Source organism: Staurois parvus, unplaced genomic scaffold (genome assembly GCF_062004578.1).
Source record: "Staurois parvus isolate SC_StPar_1 unplaced genomic scaffold, SC_StPar_1.0 ptg000056l, whole genome shotgun sequence".
Taxonomy (NCBI): Eukaryota; Metazoa; Chordata; class Amphibia; order Anura; family Ranidae; genus Staurois; species Staurois parvus.
Window position 1 is genome coordinate 11,765,838 of NW_028317852.1, and position 13,780 is coordinate 11,779,617.

Sequence of the window (13,780 nt, forward strand, 5' to 3'; positions counted from 1 at the left end):
ATTTTGTTTTTTTAATTTTATCACTTTCCACAAAATTATGACAAAAAATGAAAACTTCAAAAAACTCACCATGCCTCTTACTAAATACTTCAAACTGTCCAAAAAAGGGTAATTTTGGGGATATCTGTACTGTCCTGACATTTTTGGGCCTCAAGATATGAGATAGACCGTCAGTACAGCAGGATTGATCACTTTTCAGATATATACAACAGTTTGTAGACTCTATAACTTTCCTACAGACTAAATAATATACACTGATTTGGGTTATTTTCACCAAAGAAATCTAGCAGAATACATTTTGGGCTAAATTTAGGAAGACAAATTATTTATTTGTAACATTTTATAACAGAAACAAAGAAAAAACGTTTTTTTTTTTCAAAATTCAATGTCTTTTTTTGTATATTTAGCAAAAAATAACAAACCCAGTGGTGATCAAATACCACCAAAAGAAATCTCTTTTTGTGTGAACAAAATGATAAAAGTTTAGTTTGGGTGCAGTGTTGCATGACTGAGCAATTGTTATTTAAAGTATGACAGTGCTGAAAGCTGAAAATTGTCCTGGGCAAGAAAGGGGTAAAAGTGCCGAATACTGAAGTGGTTAAGAGTACATGTGGCCAACTAATGAAGTTGCACAAGAAGTGATTTAGTCTTAAACTGTGTAAAGAGTTCTTTACTGTTAGAGCAGCACGGATGTGATTCGCCATTCCACAGTTTGTGGTGTCAGTGAGGAGTGTCAATGTTTTCAATAAACTTTTAGATGGGTGTCTCAGGGAATGCAATATACAGGGATATGTGATATGGTAGTGACACAAACTCATACGTATGCACAGACACAGTAATACAGGTTGAACTGAATATACTAGTGTCTTTATTCAACCTTAACAACTTTATAACTATGTATATTTTTTGATTCATTGTTGTGCATTGACAACCCATTTATAATGAGTGAGCTGCCTTATCACAGCATATGCTACCACACAGTGTGGAAGGTTTACCAAAAATGGTTCACTCAGAATCTGGTGCAGCTGTGCATTGTAGCCAATCAGCTTCTAACCTCAACTTGGAAAAGCTTACGTTTTGACCAAAAAAACCTGGAAAATGATTGGTTTCTATGCAGAAGTGCCCCTGATTTTGCACTCTCCAGCTTTAGTAATCAAACCCCAATGTAACATGCTTTTAAGCTCTTCAAAGTAATGCAAATGAGCAAATGCAGTCTTATAGACTTTTATTATACTTTGTTGCCCCAGAAAGGGCTTGTTTGAAGAGGCTGACAATCACAAGCAGCCAATCAGATTTTAGACTACCATTGTTATATTACGTTGGAAACCATTGTCATTTGCATTGCACTTTGACATTTGGTATGTACTATCCAATCAAAGAGCCTCAGTATACCACATGAAAACTCGGATTGGAAAGTAGGCAGTAGAGAGTGGAAGTAGATTCTGAAGACTGAGCTAAAACTTAGGTCTATAGTTACTATGCACCCAGAAATGTTTGACTCCCTGGGTACATAGTAAGAGATTTAATCTATGAAAATTGCACAGTGGATAATCACATAGGCTTTTGTGAAAATTCATTCAAGCAGAAAAATGCTTAAAAATGATGTTCATTGCAGATAACTGGCAATCCATGCAAAACTGATTTTACTGTGCACATTTTTATATGTATCAATTAAAATAAAAACACTATAAGAAAGCTCCTGTTAAGTACCTTTGGTCCTATGGTAACAGGGTCACTTAAAGGACACAAAAAATTAAATGGGGACCTCTATTGAGTGTTTGAGGACCTTATTCAGGACTTAGCGGATGAACGGTCCCCTCAGAATTTTAATGATTTGGTGGACCAACTGTGGCAAGCCAGAAAATTCACCTTCGATGTATTTTTTGATGTCGGCCACTTGCTTTCTCACCTTAGCATTTGTTATAAAAGCTTTTCTGAATTACATAATTAAGGATGCTACTGGGGAAAAGAACACTCATGTTTCCCAGTCACAAAGTCCAAGGTCTTCCTACAGTGAGGAAACTGCTTCCTTTTGTATCTTGTATCTTTCATGTGTCATCTCCATTCTAAAGGATGAAATGACAAATTATCTTTCTCCAAACTCATCCCAAAATGTTTTTCCTAATTTACAGAGTTCTGTCCCCCCCCCAAAAAAAATAAAAGTCAGCAGCTAAAAATACTGTAGCTGCTGACGTTTAATACTAGGGCACTTACTTGTCCAGGCATCCAACGGTGTCCTCACCAGAGCCGATTCTTCACTCGGCTATTAGGAGCTGGCACTGCCATCTTCACTAAGGGAAACCAGCAGTTAAGCATTGCACCTTTGCAGCTGGATTCATGCTGAAAATACCAAAGCGTGCTCTGCTTTGTGAATGGACCACAGTCTTCTGGGATCTGTGAAGTGTTTCAGAAGGCTGTGGAGAAAGGAGGGGGGGCCGAACTTCCAGGTCAGTTTGCCTTAGCAAACTGAGCCAGAAGTGGGAACAGGTACCTGTCAAAACAAGGTACTTGCTTCCCTCTCCTCCCCAAAAGGTGTCAAATGTGACAGCCAAGGGGGGGAGGTGGCAGACAAGTGAAGCTTTCCCTTTTGGGTGGAACGCCGCTTTAAGATCTCAAGGCTCTCAAAAGCATTATTCACCTTAGAAAATTCCATATGGAATTCATTGCCTTGTTGTGGAATCCCTAAATCACATAGCTTTGGTGAACATTTTGTGGTATCCCTAAATCCTGGCCTTGGTGAACATTCAAGATGCACATCTTCATCTCCCTATTCTTTGACTGCACCAATATTCTGTATTTTGCTGTAGAGTTTTTTCATTTTAAGTTTGTGGTCCTATGTTTTAGCATGGCCATCGCCTCAAGTATTTTCGCAAAGGTCCTGTCTCCAATATTGGAACTACTTAGGGCTGGGGCATTTCTATTGCTGCATAGCTCAATTACCTAATCATCAAAGTTCCATCTCACAGATTCTGGCCAAGTTTCTGTATTACCCTGGAGATTCATCAGAGTTTTGGGTAGATTGTGAACTATTAGTTTTTCTAACAATGACTTTAATACCTGGGTCTAGAGCTGTATGCCAGGTAGGTGAAGGGCTTTCTGCCCAATGCCAAGCTCAGTTTGCTAACACAGGAGATATTCCTTCTCAATCAGCAAGGAGAATTCCTCTTCTTTCTGAGCAATCATGGCCAACAGGCCAAAATGCTCCAGTGAGGAGTCTTCTGGATAAGTTAGCCATCTCACTATAAAAGATAGGATGAAAGGGCTTAGAGAAGCAATGTATTGGTGTACAAAACTGATGTTGGAAGGAAATGGGGAAAGCTGACAAACTGCATAAGAAGGAATTAGAGTCAGTGCTTTCTTGTGATTGCTAGCTCTTTAAACGTTAATATTTGTGCTGCCTAAGTGAAGTAGGGCAGCTTTTTGGAGTTTTGGAAGCTCAAAGCATGGTATTCACTTTTTCTGACCATTAATTGTTAGATCCTTCACATTCACCACACTCTGCCCTATACATATAGTTAAAGTAAAAAGTTAGACAAACGATGGAAAGGCCTATTTTCCATGAATAAAACTGTTCTGCCACTGGCTACATTTATACTGCTTAATCACCTGTTTGATTTTAATTCTTTAGTAAATACCTCCCTGTGCCCTGTGTCTCGAGTATATTTCGACTCAATCTTGCTCAATTTTACACTGCTCTATTAACTGCAGAGCTTAACTGTTAAGGAGAGTTCGATAGAAATAAGACAGTTTTGCATTAGCAAGGACAGGGACAACTTCCTGGAAAAACATTTTCATTTATAACTTAAATTAATTTGAGTTGGATGTTGCTGTTGTAAGATAAGCTGATTTTAAAAGCAAAATAACTCCATTTCACAGCCATATACATATGTACTGCCAGAATATGGCATTGCTAAGCATGTCAGTGAAAATTTCACTGTTCTGTAATCTCATATACAGATTTCTATTTGTTACCTGTCACTCTTGAAGATACATGAAAAGGACCCTATCGTCGCTGTAAAGAATTTTGAAAAACATTTTTTGCCATTAATACATGTCCTCCATGGCAGTGCGCAGCTTACTATGCTTTTTTTTACAATAGCTTGCCAATTAGCCCTTAAAAAATTGCTAGAATTTGCTTACAAGATTCACCCCACCAACATGAGATCCTTCACTAAGTTCAGATTTGTCAAATTTTGAGGATTCCCCAAACCCTCAGGAAATTGAACTTGGCCTGATTCACTCATCTCTAATCCTAATCATTTGCAATAGTCTTGACTAGTTAAGTGTGTCAAAAATGTAGCTGTATTTTATAAATAGTTGTATTTATTTGTGTGTATTTGCTGCTCCATTTATACATGTTTTCAAAAATATTTTCAGTGTTATTATACCCAAAGAAGGAATGTAATATGTTCCTGAAGCTTGTTTGTTTAATAACTTTAATTGATCAGTCCAAGGTATCTCTTAATAAACTGATGATCACTTGATACAGAGAAAGCCTGGGAGGACTTCACTCTTCTGTGGGTACTTTGCTGATCATAACATCTGATAAGGGCTGTTTTGAGGAAGCATAGCTGCTGTGTGGCAGTTTCTGGAGAGATGCAGATTGTGCAGCACACAGTGCAGAGTCATGGGTTGGGGATGAGGCCTCTGAAGCCATGGGCCTAATATAAATCAATTCTGGATAATGTCAGTTAGTCATTAGTAAAGATACAAGATGATGAAAGTAATCATTGAAATCTACTTTCATTTTTTTTGTAAGACATCTAACAAATGACACTGCTGAATTTCAAATTCTGCTAAAATTAGAGAAGTTAGCAATCAAAAATGTAGCTCCTACTATAGGTGAATTCAATTATTCAGGCATCCTCTGGATGTAGCTTTGTGCAATCAATGCACAAAAAAGTAACACATGCATTAAAAGACTGGCATGCTTGATTTATGTAAAATAAATAAACTTTTTACATAAATAAAAAACTCCCCAAAAAGTGGTATGAGACACAGCACAACAGACATTACAACTACTTTTTATGTTTGCTATTCTGATCTATATACTGCGGTAAAAAAATCTTACCTTGTCCCACCTTGACATTATATATATATACACATATATATATCACCAAACTCTGTACCCTAAAACTGATCAATGCCTTTTCTTTTCTTTCTTTGTTCTTTTGCACTTTTTTATGTCCTAGAAGTTCACAGCACTATTTCTTTCCCACTTAATTGTAGGATCCTTTTATGAACAATTTAAAGAATTTCTTTCCTCTATAATGACAAATGCCTTTAATGCTGTGTCAACATTGTGCCCATTTCCTAGACAATCTCTGGAGTCCAAAGTTACTATAATTCCTAAGGCCCTGAAAGACCATGTGCAATGTTCCAGTTTTCTGTCCCACTTCTAAACAACAATTTGAGAATGAATTCCAAAATCATAGCTGAAGGCCTAAAGCCCAATATAGCTTCCCTAATTATTACTAGGAAGGTAGAGTTTGTCACCCAAAGGCAATCATGTGACCCTCTCAAAACCATCGTCCTGATAGAAGATTTCACCAAATGTAAAATGCTTCTTATATTTTCCTGGTAGTAAATTTAAAGTCCCGGCATTTTAATTATATCTTCTGCTCATGTAAAATGCAAAATTACACATTACGCAAATTACACAAAGTTTTCAATTGAATATGATTTCACACTTAGCATGGACTTACTTAGAAATACACCTCAAAACACATTCTGTGACTTCTGTATGGGAATAGCACATGCGCAAGACCTTTTCAATGTTTGGACTGATAATGAGACATTGTAAAAAAGCAGTGTACTGTAATGGTTGCCTTTGTACGAGTGGTCAGGGAATATAGTTTAGTGTAGCATCGTCTATAGCAGTCCTCATTCCTCAACATGGGGTCTTCCTCCATGCCAAAGCTCCTTGTCTCTATGTTTATGAGGACAATGGCGTAATTGATAGAAGAGGTACATAATTTTGTCTTGTTTATTAGAGATCTTGTCAAAAACTGTGTTTGAGTGTTTTTTGTTTTCTGTTTACATTTTCTTGTGAATGAGTAGGAGTACTATGTACCCCTTAAATATTCACATAGGAGGGCAGTATCTGGGTGCCCCCCTACGTTTACAGGGGGCTTCCAGATTCTGATAAGCACCCCCACCCAAGATACCATCCTCTCTATAATAATGCATTTTCTTCATTGAGCAACAATGTTTACTCAAAATTTTCAATATATTCAATCATGATATAACTCAATTCACATTTCATTCATAATGGGTCCATACAAAGGGATAAATTGCCCCCTGTCACTGGTACATACCTGTGCAGCCAACAGGAAAAGAACCAGAGTGTGGTATATAGTCAGGTGACAGGCAATATCAGAAAAAGGGACAGGCAGAAGGTCGGACAGGTGAACAGGCATAATAAGCTACAAGCTGAAATTGGCAATTAGAGAAGTATGAATTCAGGAAATAAAATGGATTGGAGTTAGGAAATGAACTTAATTCTTAGCCAAGGTGTTGGTCTGAGCACAGCTAAATAGTGAGCTTGGCTTACAGACTGTATGAGGGCTTACACTGTAGGTGCTATATTAACCAGAAGATGAGCTCCAATGATGTCTACACCTCTCAGTTCTTGAATAAAGCATGCTGTAGCATGGAAGGAGAGACAGTTTTCCAATAGAGCCAGATCTGCTTTACTGTTGATCTGTGACATAGATTATTTCATATTAAAAGGAGTGAGACATATTTAAACCAAGATAGATAGATAACCAAGGGCAGAAACTTTCAGTTTTTAGATGGAGCCAAACCCTGGTCCAGATCAAGCCATTTTTCTGTCTGTCTTTCTTTCTTAAATATTTCATTTTTCTATTGTTTTTTTTAATAATGCAGTATCTGCCCTGTTTAATCCAACACTGTGGACAGACCCATAAACAGATGTTTTTGCTATATCTTTACCCTAATCTACCTTTATTGCAAACTCATACAATATATTCAGAAAAAACTTTTGTATTGCATTTTTCAAATGCATGAACAATGCCATTCTACATTTCTTGTTAACATGTTTCCTATATTCTCCACTTAGTATAAACTCTTAATAAGAACCTTACTCCTTAAAAAAACAACAAAATCTAGCATTAATAGAGGACAGTGAATTGTATCCATATTATAGGAAATATATCTCATGCAAATTGTAGCCAAGCAAATTAGAGTTGGTCATGCCATGACCAGTATCATATGAATTGCTCATAACCAGAAGCAACTGTGACTGCAGTCTTACACTTAGTATACACTCCCAATCTATTAAACGTTTATCACTATCACCATTATTTTTAGGCATTTGGGAGTTGATTTGCTAAAACTGGAGAGCACAAAATCTGGTGTAGTTCTGCATAGAAACCAGAAACTAGAAATCAGATTCCATGTTTTATTGTCAAAGCTAAATTGAACAAGCAGAAGTTAAAAAGTTAATTGGCTACCATGCACAGCTGCACCAGATTTTGAACTCTCCAGTTTTAGTAAACCCCAATGTGTGAAAATAATAATAATTAAATTAACTAAGGCTACTCACACTAAGGAGTTTTTTTAAGTGTTTTCGCAGTGTAAAAACTCCTGCTTGCATGGGACATGTTTGGGGAGTTAAAAAAAAGTGCCTTAAAAATGCCTCTTTCCATTGAAATCAAAGGAAACTGCCTGAAAACCGCCTCGAAAAAGCTTAAAAAATGCCTCTGAGAAGCGTTTTGGTGCGGTTTTTAAGTCATGTGTTCTTTAAAAAAAGCTCAGAAAGCACAGCAAAAGTGCGGTAAAAATGCCTATGCATTTTTGCTGTGTTTTTGCGGTGGATCAGTGTGAAAGTAGCCTTAGTAGGCTGGGAGTGTGCACTGTTAGGATGTTAAGTTAAATGGGACATTTTAAATATTCTTTACACAAATTTCATAACAAGTTCAGTACCCATGGGAACGTTGCATGCTAATTGTTTAAAGATATTCTAAGGGATGATGTACAAAAATAATTGCAGAGAACAATCTAATAAGAAAGAACCAGTATGGGTTTCTGAAAGAAAGGTCATGTCTAATTAACTTGATCAGTTTTAAAGAGGAGAAAAGTTCAAATCTGGATGGTGAAAATGCTGTGACCCAATTAAATTTTGTAGAAACATGTTCTACCGGTATCCTGGTATAGTAATTAAGGATTCAGGTAGCAGGGGAAAGGTTTGTTTAAGGGTAAAGAAAAGGGTAAAAGACAGAAGATAAAAGGTTGTTGGAAATTCAGCCTATTATTATGTGCTGTGTGCTATAAAGATCAGTGCTGGTCCACATTCTTTTTACTCTATTCGTTAACGATCTCTGGGATTAAATCAAAAGCAATGTCCTTTTTTCTAACTGAAAAGGAAAATTGGCAACAGGGAAGTTATATATCATATTACATAACAAATAAAAGCACCTAGACCATAGTAAACTATTGCTCCTTTAAGTGGAACTTTACCCACTCAATCAATATTGACTATTTTGAATCCTTATGCTTCTAGCATTAGTGGATAGATAGGAAAGTTTATCATTTTTACTTGTTTTAAACTATTTTTTACATTTCTTTAGTCACTTCCTAGTTTCCATGACTAGGAAAATTATGTCATACATCCAGGAGTCTTCAGGAGTGGAGGCGGGGTTTTCTTAGCTAAGCACACCCTCCTGCTTGTACAACTGAACTAAGGGCAGATGGATTCCATGAAGTAATTGCTACATAAATCATCTGCCCTTGCTTAAGATAGCCATGACCAGAAATGCTATGGGATGAGTGAGTTTGCTTAGAATATTAAAAATTAATTAAATAGCGCTTTTGTTTTGTGGTGCTCAGATACAGTGTAGATCCACTTTATATGCCCAAGTTTAAATTAAATATGTTTCTCAAACAACAAAGGATATATATCCACTTTATGTGAACCAAATGACTTTGCAAATGCAGATATTACGTTGTAAAATTAGCAGTAAAATAATCACTGTACTGCACATTGCTTGTGCAGAGAACTGAGCTGTGGGAGAACCCAGCAAGCTCCACCAACTACATGCTGCCTGAAAAAAACTACAAGAGGGGTGGAGATGAGACCAGTCATTCTGCACAAGGAGAGAGAGCAGCAGTGACTGGTCTTTACTACAAGAAGCTCCTGTACAGAGGTAAAGTTGTACACTGGATTAATGCAAAGGTTTGGAAGAAATACACAAAGCACAACAAGGTTCATGTAAAAATGCACAAACGTCTTGAAATTAGACAATATTTGCTTATCCCAGAGTTCAGCTTTAAATGGAATATAACTAGGCAGAACAGAGCTAAAGAAGAACTTTGGAGAACTGGGATTTAAACACAAAAAATACTTTTGGCTAGAGAGTAATAACACCTTTCAGTTTATTTTTTTGCCATCTGTGTCCAATTGTGGATATTTCACTTCATTTCCTGTCCCATAGTCAAAAAGGAAGTGAAAGAAAATCCAAATCCTGCAAAGTAAGGGAATTCCTTGGGGACCCCCAGGTCACCAGAACTAGTGTCTGCATTGGAAGATTTCCCCTCTATTACTTTTCTGGAGACAACCCAAAATTTAGGATTTTCTTTTACTTTCAATGATAACGGTAAACAAGACAGAGAGGGGGAATCTACTTAAAGGGGGCACAGACTGTAATAAAACTGTCAGGTGTTCTAATCCCTCTCCACTCTATCCAAAACTAAAAAAAGAAGTTTTGCCGTTAGTTATACTTTAACCACTTGCGAACCGCGATATAGCCAAATGACGACTACAGCACGGTTTCCAGTTCTGGGGGGGCATCATATGATGTCTTCCCAGAACCGGCCCTGGCGATCTCTGTGATCGCTGTCTCCTACGTAAATAGCTGATCACGTGATGTAGTAAAAGGCCAATCACAGTGGCCTTTTACCATGTGATCAACTTTGTCCAATGACACAGCAGATCACGAGTAAGTGCAGTTGCCGGTTATCTGCTGCATTTTCCTCATGCTTTCGCAGCATGAGGAAAGTACTGCTGATAACTGGCAATTGTCAGAGGACGGATCAGCACCGATCATCAGGGCACTGGTAATCAGTGCCCTGATGATTAATGCCCAGCAATGACACCCACCAGTGCCACCCATTTGTGCTGGTGGCAGTGCTGCCCACAAGTGCCCAGCAGTGCCACCCACCTGTGTCCATCAGTGCTTAGTGCCACCCACCTGTGCCCAGCAGTGCCACCCAGCTCTGCCCACATGGCCATGTCATTCATTCAGTTCTGTGAATGAATGAACTACAGGTCCCGACAGCCTTTGCGGCTGTCGGCTTGTAGTTCTCAAGGAACTATGATGGCGCTGTTGGGCACTGTGATAGTTCACTGAGTTTTCCTGTCAGATACACTGAGAGATTTGCAGGAGATCAACATGGCATCAGAGATCTGCTTATCGCTGGTGCAATGCTTTCCAGGTTCCAAAAAAGAAAAAAAAGTAAATGCTCATTTTTTTACCTGCAAAAAAATGGACATTTATAGTTTTTAATTTTAAAGTGAATTTATCCTTTAACCACCTACCGCCGTATAAGGAAATGACGGATGGGTGGGAGCTCTCTCGATATCCTCCCACTCTTCCTCCGTATGTGCACCCTCAGGCGCGCAGGGTGTTGATCGGAGGTATGCTGTTTCCCTGGGGCACAGCGGATCATGGATCACAGTAAAGAGCCGATGGCACATACTCTATCATGTGATCAGTTGTGTCCAATCACAGCTGATCACATGTAAACAGGAAATGCCAGTTATTGGCTCTCCTTTTCTCACGCTGACTGTGCGTGAGGAGGTGAGAGCCGGTAAGCAGCATTTCCCAAAGGGGACATCTGCACTGATAATTGGGGAACTGATTATCAGTGCCCTGATGATCAGTGCAGCCTCATCAGTGCTGCCTTTCAGTGCCCATAATTGCCACCTGTCAGAGCCCAACAATGCCACATATCAGTGCACATCAGAGCTGCCTTTCAGTGCCGCCAGTCAATGCCACCTATCAGTGCCCGGCAATACCGCATATCAGTGCCACCCATCTGTACCACCAAACAGTTCCAATCAGTGCCGCATTTCAGTCCCAGTCAGTGCCGCCTATCAGTGCCATATATAAATGTTGCCTTTCAGAACCCATCAGTGATGCATGTCAATGCCCATCAGTGCTGCCTATTAGTGCCTCCTCATCAGTACCACCAATCAGAGCCTGTCAGTGCCACATGTTAGTGGCGATCAGTGCCACATATCAGTGCTCATCAGTGCTGCCTTTCAGTGTCCATCAATGATGCCTGTCAGTGCCTCCTCAACAGTGCCACCTGTCAGTGACGTCTCATCAGCGCACGTCTGTGAAGGAGAAAAAGTTTTTTTTTTCAAAATTCTCAGTCTTTTTTAGTTTGTTTAGCAAAAAATAAAAAACCCAGTGGTGATTAAATACAACCAAAAGAAAGATCTGTCTTCAAAAAATGATAACACTTTTGTCTGGGTACTGTGTTGCATGACGGCGCAATTGTCATTCAAGGTGTGACATCGCTGAAAGCTGAAAATTGGCCTGGGCAGGAAGGGGGTAAAAGTGCCCTGTGGGCAAGTGGTTAAGGCTAGGTTCACACTTGTGAAGGTGGTTGCTGGTGCAGGAATCACACCTGTTTCCACACTTCAGGACTATTCATTCGTAATGTAACCCCCACGCATCTAAACACAGTGCAGAATTGCATTGCGATTTCCCTCAGGCTGCAAGCTGAAAAAGTTACAGGGATCTTTTTCCTGCAGGTAGAGAAGCCTGTTCATTTGAATGGGGTGCTGTGCTTGTGTAAATGGGCGCAGCAGCAAATGCATACAGTGAAAGAAATAAGTATTTGATCCCCTGCTGATTTTGAATGTTTGCCCACTCACAAAGAAATGATCAGTCTAAAAATCAAATGGTAGGTGTATTGTAACACTGAGAGACAGAATAGCAACAAACAATTCAAAAGAAATGTATGTCTAACAAATTATGCACTTATTTGCATGTTCATGAGGGAAATAAGTATTTGATCCCCTATCATTCAGCAGGATTTCTGGCTACCAGGTGTCTTTCATATAGGTAACAAGCTGAGATTAGAAGCAGTCTCTTAAAGGGAGTGCTGCTAATCTCATTTTGTTACCTGTATAAAAGACACCTGTCCACAGGAGCAAACAATCAGATTCCAAACTCTCCAGCTCGGCAAAGACCAAAGAGCTGTCCAAGGATGTCAGGGACAAGATTGTAGACCTACACAAGGCTGGACTGGGCTATCAAATTATCGCCAAGCAGCTTGGTGAGAAGATGACAACAGTTGGTGCAATAATTTGCAAATGGAAGAAACACAAAACAACTGTCAGTCTCTCTAGGTCTGGTACACTATGCAAGATCTCACCTCGTGGAGTGTCAATGATCATGAGAACAGTGAGGAGTCATACCAGAACTACACATGAGGATCTTGTCAATGATCTCCAGGCAGCTTGGACCACAGTCACCAAGAAAACAATTGGTAACACACTACGCCAGCAAGGACTGAAATCCTGCAGTGCCCGCAAGATCCCTCTGCTTAAGAAAGCACATGTCCAGGCCCGTCTGAAGTTTGCCACTGAACACCTGAATGATACAGAGGAGGACTGGTTGAAAGTGTTGTGGTCAGATGAGACCAAAATCGAGCTCTTTAGCATGAACTCAACTCGCTGTGTTTGGAGGAGGAATGCTGCCTATGACCCCAAGAACACCACCCCAACTGTCAAACATCGTGCTGGAAACATTCTGCTTTGGGGGTGTTTTTCTGCTACAACTGCACTGCATCAAAGGGACGATGGACGGGGCAATGTACTGTCATATCTTTGGTGAGAACCTTCTTCCCTCAGCCAGGGCATTGAAAATGGGTCATGGATTGGTGTTCCAGCATGACAATGACCCAAAACACACAGCCAAGGCAACAAAGGAGTTGCTCAAGAAGAAGCACATTAAGGTCCTGGAGTGGCCTAGTCAGTCTGCACACCTTAATCCGATTAAAAATCTGTGGAGGGAGCTGAAAGTTCGAGTTGCCAAACGTCAGACACCAAACCTTAATGACTTGGAAAGGATCTGCCAAGAGAAGTGGGCCAACATCCCTCCTGAGATGTGTGCAAAACCTGGTGGCCAACTACAGGAAATGTCTGACCTCTGTGATTGCCAACAAAGGATTTGCCACCAAGTCATGTTTTGTGACGGGGATCAAATACTTATTTCCCTCATGAACATGCAAATCAGTGCATCATTTCTTAGACATGCATTTCTTTTGAATTTTTTGTTGCTATTCTGTCTCTCAGTGTTACAATACACCTACCATTCGATTTTTAGACTGATCATTTCTTTGTGAGTGGGCAAACAGTCAAAATCAGCAGGGGATCAAATACCTTTTTCCTTCATTGTAGGTGTGTAAACCTAGCTGAAATTGTTTTGGAGTAAAGTCTGCTTTAAGCTTCACCACTGTGACCTAATTGCCTACACTTTAAAATGTTATTTCTTAAAGCTATTAGTCAACAGAAAAATAAAGATCAAATTAAATGTATATGATGCAGGAACAGCTCATAGTCCTACTTAGCAACGCACTTCTTTTAGAGTATAATAGGGTTAACATGTGACAAAGCCTCTGGGGACACACCGAAACCTGGAACCAAAAAAATGCAGCTGATTTTCAGTAAATCCTATTTAAAAGCACTTTAATCTCATAATTAACTTAGCGCTGGACATTTAAGGAGCACTTAGCAAAGAAGTTA